At 37.1% G+C, this 6,165-nt stretch overlaps 1 pseudogene; it reads right to left on the minus strand.

Moving 5' to 3' along the window:
* Window positions 1–2,507: 2,507 nt before the first annotated feature.
* On the minus strand, window positions 2,508–3,393 carry LOC117695112 (glyceraldehyde-3-phosphate dehydrogenase pseudogene; annotated as a pseudogene).
* Window positions 3,394–6,165: the final 2,772 nt, after the last annotated feature.

Genomic DNA, 6,165 nt, shown 5'->3' on the forward strand with positions numbered 1-6,165 from the left:
AACAAGGGTTGTTTAGGCACATAGCATTGAGAGAATGTGAAGAGTATTGATTATACCTCAGCCTGTATGCAGGACTCCAGAATTTAGCTTAAGTCTTCTTTGAACAGCTAGTTTTATGCTGGCTATGGCACATTATTTGCATGTACTCATTTTCTTTTCTTTTTTTTCTCACTTTTATTTTTTATATTTTATTTACATTTCAGATGCCACCCTCTTTCCCCATTTCCCCTCCCTAGAAAACCCCTATCCCATGACCCCTTTTCCTTTTTGATTTTATACACTTTTAAAATGTTGATCAAAGGCTTTATAAGTTTGGTAATGCACAATAAGAGGTGTAACCCACTACCCAACCTAGATATATCAACTATCTTTGACTGGTGGAGATACATGAGCATCTGCCTCCCTGTCTCCCCCTCTTTCTCTCTCTCATCACCTAGCTTCTCCTCTCCTTCTTCTTCTCCTCTCCTTACTCCTTCTCTTCCTCTCAGTACTCCTCCCACCTTAGCTCCTCCTACATAGCACCCTTCCTGTTAAAATAAAACTTTTCTCTCAAAATACAATTAGAGCATACTTATTCCTAATTGTACCAGTGAGGTACAAGATAGTCCTAATACCCAGTCCATCATTTTGTTGACTAACCAGAACCTCAGTCATCTATCCTAACTAAAACAATTAGTTCTGAACCTGGCTTTTTCCTTGGCTTTAGAATGAATGTCAGCTGAAGACCATCCGCTCAGATCTTTGCTCTCAAAGTAAATAGCCAGGATTGGCTATGAGACTATATGTCTTCAACCCCGTCAGAAATCCAGAATGATTGAGTTAACTGAAATTATGGGAAGCACTAAGTACCCATTTTCAACTTCATCCTTATGGAGTGTAATAAATGCATCCATGTTGAAAACATGAGAAGGATGTTGGTGTACTTGTGACTTCTATTTGCATACTTTTTATGGCTTTAAGTTAATTAATTCTGAATAAATTCTTCTTTTCTTTTTAAGAGTGACTTTGTTGAACAATTTCATGGGAACAACTTACCCTTGTTTTATAGCCTGAATACTCATTCTATCTTCTCTCTGACCTAAAATCTGTAAAAATATCAGCATTATCATCATAGTCATTTTCCTGTCAATTACTTTCTGTTCCTTCCAGTCAAGCCACAGCACCCTGCAGTTCCCATAGATGAGCAGTCTCAAACTTTATCACACTCAGAGAGCATCTGGAAGTCTTAGTAAAACAGACTACTCAATCATTATTCAGAGTTTATGAGTTTGGGATGGGTATGGAGAATTTGGATTTTTAAAAAGTTTAAAGAAGATAATAACATTCTAGAGGCCACACTTTGAGAATCTCTATTTTAGTGCACCAGCCTCTTAGTTGCACACTGGAATATCCTGGCTAGCCTTTAGTGTATATCGGCACAAGTCCCATTTTCCAAAGTCTGTAATGTGTCTAGTGAGGGGTGGGACCAGGCAGAGCTGTGATTATTTTTTGAAGGTTTCATGTATCAGATTCAGAATCTTTGTACGTTTTGTCTAGCAATATGATGTGACAACTTTTTTCCTGTTTAAGCTTATCACCCTCAAATGTTTCACCAGTGCATTCAGAATATAGTCTATATTCATTTGAACCATTTATTAAGGTCCTTTGCTATTTTACTACTGTTGTCTCTCCTTTTGCATACAATGTTACTTTAGTTGTCTTTTTGTGGAGTTCTGGGGGACAGATTAAGTGTCAGAGTGCAGCTGTGTACGTTCAATAGCACAGGTGTGGAGGTTATAGAACAACCTCATATGTCAAATCTCCCATTCCACCTTGTTTGAGACAGGGTATTTTATTCACAGTTATATATGCCAGGCCAGATAGACTGCAAATTTCTGGAGCATTCTCCTGTATCTGAATCTCATCTAGCCCTAGGGACTCTGGGATTAAGGATGTGCTACACCATTCAGATTTGTGTGAGTTCTAGGTATTCAAACTCTGATCCTCATATATTCACAGCATGTACTTTACTTAATGAGCTACCTCCCCGGCATGGAATATTGTTCAAAACTTCCAGTTGCCTCCTGAAATTGCAGACTGGTACTCAGCACCAAATCTAATGTTTTGTCTGATACTTGTGTATTTAATTCATTTATGAATTAGTTCAGTGGAGTAACAGTAATAACAAAATAACACAATTATAATAATATACTGTAATACTAGTACAGTCTGTTTAAATATATTTTTTGGAGACATGATTTTACAATGTAGCTCAAGTTGATTCCCATGACTCAACATTATTTGTTCTTTGATTATAGGTGCATACCACTATCCAGTTTTAAAAATCTTTTATTTTGGTGGATGTAGTGAACTTTACTGATGATATTCAAAAGAGTAGGGCTCTCTAGATCTCTCCTGCTATTCTCTATGGGTCTAAGATAGAAAATGTGAGTGTTGGGACAGAGACTCCTCAGCAGTCAAGGGCCTCAAAAGGCCTCTCTCTTGTTGTCATTGCTGAGGTGGGTGGTTCAGGACTCCTTACACCTTGGAGGCCTGAGGTTAATCACCATGTTGCTGTAGCAGTATTTATTGTCATAGCAGGAATGAGCTTTTGCAAAATTGTTATTGAGAGCAATGCTGACCCCCGCGTCAAAGGTAGAAGAGTAGGAATTGCTGCTAAAGTTGCAGGAGACAACTTGGTCCTCACTGCAGCCGAGTATTCCCTTTAATGGGCCTTCTGATGGGCCTTCATCACCTTCTTGAATTATCATACTTGGCACTTTTCTCCAGGCAGCATGCCAGATCCATGACACATACATTGGGCGGTAGAACACAAAATGTCATGCCAGCGAGCTTCTCATTCAGCTCTGGGATGACATTGCCCACAGCCTTGGTAGCACCGGTGGATATAGAGATGATGTTCTGAGCAGCCCCATGACCATCATTCCACAACTTTCCAGAGGTACAATCCACAGTTTTCCATGTGGCAGTAATGGTATGGACTTTGGTCATGGGTCTGATGATGCTAATGTTGTCATGGATGATCTTGGCTGGGGGATAGAAAGAGTTAAGCAGTCAGTGGTGCAGGAAGCATTGCAGACACTCTTTAGCGACTTTTATTATACTTCTCATGGTTTACATCCATCATAAACATGGAGACATCAGCAGAAAGGGGTACAGATGATGAGCCTTTTGGACCCACCCTTCATGTGGGCCCTGGCCTTCTCCACGGTGGTAAACAAATCAGTAGACTATTCAGCAAACCCAATGGTAGGGCAGTATCACTACATTTAATGTTAGTGGTATCTCACTCCTAGAAGATGGTGATGGCTTTCCTATTGATGACAAGCTTCCTTTTCTCAGTCTTGATTGTGCTACTGAACTTGTAGAGTCATCCTGAAACATATAGACCATGTAGTTGAGCTCAATGATTCTACCAATCTCTACTTTACCAGACATAACATTTACATAATAAAGTAAAAAGAATAACATAGGCATTGTAACAAAGAATTAGGATACTACATAGAGCTAACTTGTTCATGAATACTATGATACTATGAAAGTTGAGCTTATAGAACAGGCTATAAGTGATCTGCTAGATAAAGGAATGACAAATGTTCTGGGCAAGATAGGGGTAGGCAGGCTTAGCTTGAGGTTGCAGATGGAATGTATTTCTGGAGGTACAATCTTGGAGTAGTCACCAGAAACAATAGATATGAACTAATTAGGTTAAATATATATTTAACTGCAGTATATAGGGTAAAGTAACAACTTAAAATTTAGGGGAAACGTGTGAATGAACGTAAAAAAAGCAAGTCACAGGAGACAAGTAGCAAAGAATTTAGAAGTAGGTGAAGATGTTACCAAAAGTTGTTCTTTTATTCACCTGTTACCAGGGGCTTAATTCCCATGTATTGGAGATTTATTCTTTCTGATCATTGCATACTGCCATCAGAAATGTAGCTGCATGGTATACTATGCATGGGTTGTCTTCTACATTGGGTTTTACCATCATCAAAAATCAAGTGAGTTATTGAGAATTTTTAGGAGATCATTTTGGAAAGCAGTTGCTTGAATGTTCAAACATCTTCACAGGCTCATGCTTTGAATACTTGGTCCCAAGATAGTAGCATATTTCAGAAACTTGAGGAGACAGGACTGGAGTAACTAATGATCTCTGGCTGCTTATTGTGGTTCACTTTCTGTCCTCTTTCTCTAATGCTTTCCTACTAGGTGGCAAGCAACATTCTTGTCACATGTTACCTTTGTCAGAATATTCTGATTAAGTGTATAAGGCCAAATAACCACAAACTGTATCTTCTCAGATGGTGAATTAAAATGACACCCCTTTAAGTTATTCATATCATGTGTTTTATCACAATGAGACAAAAGTAACTAATACAGAGGCTAGGTGATATTTTATTGAAGGAAAGAGATTTTTTCCATGGGAACTTCAGAAATATGTCCTGGTACTTGGGGTTGTAAATAATTCATGGGTCATTTGGACTGCTATTATGAGAGAGACTGGAAAGTACAATATATATTCGATCAAGACCTGTTTAGAGCCAAATTTATTTTCAAAAGATACATCTCTGATATCTGAGAATTTGGTAACTACACAAGTAAATGTAGCTATTTTAAAGAAAATAAGGATCATAGAGGAGACTGAATATGACATCATATCTTGGCACTAAAACTTCTACAAGAGAATTAGAAGGCAGATTGAGATAGATATGATGCTCTCATATAGACATTGACATAGAGAAAGAAGACCATATCACTAGCACTGGTTCTTTTTAACCAGCATTGAAAGCTTAATTGTCCACTTGCTGGTTTGGATTACACTAGTAGATGATTAATTATTTTTTGTAACATCAATTTTCTATTAGAGCAGAACATGTCTCTGTGTCTTGCAACAATTTTATAATGTTTCTTGTTTCTTACTATATGGGAGTTTTAACTTTAACAAGAACCAGACTGTTTTAACTTTTCCTTAATGAGTTTGCTGAATCCTGTTAATGGTCTAAGATGTTTAGTGCATGTTGTATTCAACTTTATATGTAGAGTATGATGAATTCGCATATTGTGTCTATGCAGGGGACGAAATTGCAAAAATATCTCTTTATTCATCTAATAGCAACCACACATATAAGTCCTATTTATAGTGGTCAATAGAAACTTAGCTACAAGTCAAAACACTTTAGAAACTGTGAATCATTTCATAAATTTTAAAGATCCTAACAAACACCTAACACTGGCTGGCACCTGAAAACCACATATTAGCAGGCTGATACTGCTGGGCAAGATGTAGCAATAAATCAGCCAGTTTATTATTATTTCTGCCCATTGGAGGAGAACATTTGGACAGGTAATCCAAGAGAAGCCCGTTGTCAAGCTAACTTTGATACAGGTCTCATAGTTACAACATATTGCATATTTAGTTATGTTTCATTAAGCCTAAACATAATACATAGGGTATGAAGACTTGATAGTTTAGGAATTAAAGATTCCCTTGACTAATCACAAATTGTTTATTTCATTTAAGGCTTCAGATTTTTGAGACCTGGCATTATTTTGTGTAACACTTTATATTGTTTCTTAATGCTCTCAATTTATTTTAAGTACATTTAGTTTATTGCTGTAACTGTATTATATTACTGAAAGACAGATGTTCTTTTATGAAATAACACCGTGATTTGTTGAGAAAATTCTATGCGATCATTATTTTGTTGGACTTTCTCACATAATCTCATTGAATCTTCACAACATTCCCAAGAAATAGAGTTTTTATCTCTATTTTTATAAATGAAGTGCTAAGAGCTTAAGTAAACCTGTGCAAGGTCATGCTATAACTCATTAATGTGTTAAGATGAAGAGCAAGATATTTCTATTGTACCTCATGATGTCTTTATTTTTGGTATCTGTCATATTCTCTCTCTGTTTCTCTGTTTCTCTGTTTCTCTGTTTCTCTGTTTCTCTGTTTCTCTGTTTCTCTGTTTGTTTCTCTGTTTCTCTGTTTCTCTGTTTCTCTCTCTCTCTCTCTCTCTCTCTCTCTCTCTCTCTCTCTCTCTCTCTCTCTCTCTCTCTCTAATTCCTCTACATGTTGGGAGGAGATGTAACCATTTAACATGCTTCAGTTGACAGAGATTATTTAAGTCCTCAGTTTGCTTAAGTAGATACTAGAAG

This window comes from Arvicanthis niloticus, chromosome X, assembly GCF_011762505.2.
Source record: "Arvicanthis niloticus isolate mArvNil1 chromosome X, mArvNil1.pat.X, whole genome shotgun sequence".
Classification (NCBI taxonomy): Eukaryota; Metazoa; Chordata; class Mammalia; order Rodentia; family Muridae; genus Arvicanthis; species Arvicanthis niloticus.